The 1,068-nt window shown below is 71.4% G+C and overlaps 1 protein-coding gene across 1 annotated transcript in view; it reads right to left on the reverse strand.

The window, feature by feature from the left end:
- HPCA (hippocalcin) overlaps positions 1 to 481 on the reverse strand; it is a 20,498-nt gene extending 20,017 nt beyond the window's left edge. The window contains exon 1 of the mRNA XM_024202514.3: positions 392 to 481. The gene's annotated coding sequence lies outside the window, so the exon portion shown is untranslated. The remainder of the gene's footprint in view (positions 1 to 391) is intronic.
- Between the last annotated feature and the right edge of the window lie 587 nt (positions 482 to 1,068).

Consider the following 1,068-nt stretch of genomic DNA (forward strand, 5'->3'; position numbering starts at 1 on the left):
GGGGGGGGGGGGGGGCGGGGGGGGGGGGGGGGGGGGGGGGGGCTGCCTGCGGGAGGGGGGGTCAGAGAGGTGGGCGGGGGGAATCCACCCCCTGCGCCATGGGTGGGGGACCCCCCCCTGCAGAACCACGGGCCACTGCAGCGACGGGCCACAGCGTTTGATTTTTTGTAAAAGGACCCTGGTGCCCCTGCTTGTCCTGTCTCCAGACCCCCAGCACGGCAGGAGCTGGCGACCCCCTCGGGGAAAGGGGGCGAGACCCACCCCCAGGGCACCTTTCCCCCCCCCCACACCACACACCCACCCGGCTCCCCGCCTCTGCAGCCCCGCGGCTGCAACAACTTTTCCCCGGCAAGGATCAAAATGGCAAAGCCAAGCGCGGGCTGCTTCCTACCTGCCCAGCGAGAAGGAGAAGCGGCGGCGGCTGCTTTCTCCCCCCCCCCTTGTGCTCCAGCCTAGTGCCCGCCCGAGCGCTGCATCCCAGCTGATGCTACTGCTGCTCCATCCAGGGCTACAATGCACGAGCTTAGCAACTTCAGGGCGGGGGTGGGGGGGGGGGGGGCTGGACGGCTGGGGGGGGGGGGGGGGGCCCCGCCGCGCCCGGGCCCGGGGAGGGGGCAGCGGCAGGGGGTGGGTGGAATGTCCCACCCGGAGCAAATCCCCGGGGCAGCTGCCCCGACTCCGGAGCCGAGGGGCTCTGCCTTGCGCCCTGCCTGAGTTCCGCCCGCCCAGCGCCGGGCATGGCCCGGCTGGCTGCCGGTGCCGCCTGCCCCCCACCCCCGTTTCCCTGGGTCAGGTTGGTGCAGTCCGGCTCAGAGCCCTACACAATCACCGTCAAGGACTGAATGGGAGCTGGCGCGATGATTGACAGCTGCTCCCCCCCCGCAGGACGCCTGCTCCTGGGGGCCGGGGGGGGGGGGGGAGCTGCTGGGACGCCAACCAGGCCAGCAGCCCCCTGTGATGTGAAGGTCAATCTGCTGCCCCTGTCCCTCCAGTTCACACCAAGGCCTGTTTGCACCTTAGAAGCTGCCTGGGGGAGGCTGGGGTGGGTGGGTGGGTAAGGGGCAGTTG

Source organism: Terrapene carolina, unplaced genomic scaffold (assembly GCF_002925995.2).
Source record: "Terrapene carolina triunguis isolate 2854851 unplaced genomic scaffold, T_m_triunguis-2.0 Scaffold236, whole genome shotgun sequence".
NCBI classification, from domain to species: Eukaryota; Metazoa; Chordata; order Testudines; family Emydidae; genus Terrapene; species Terrapene triunguis.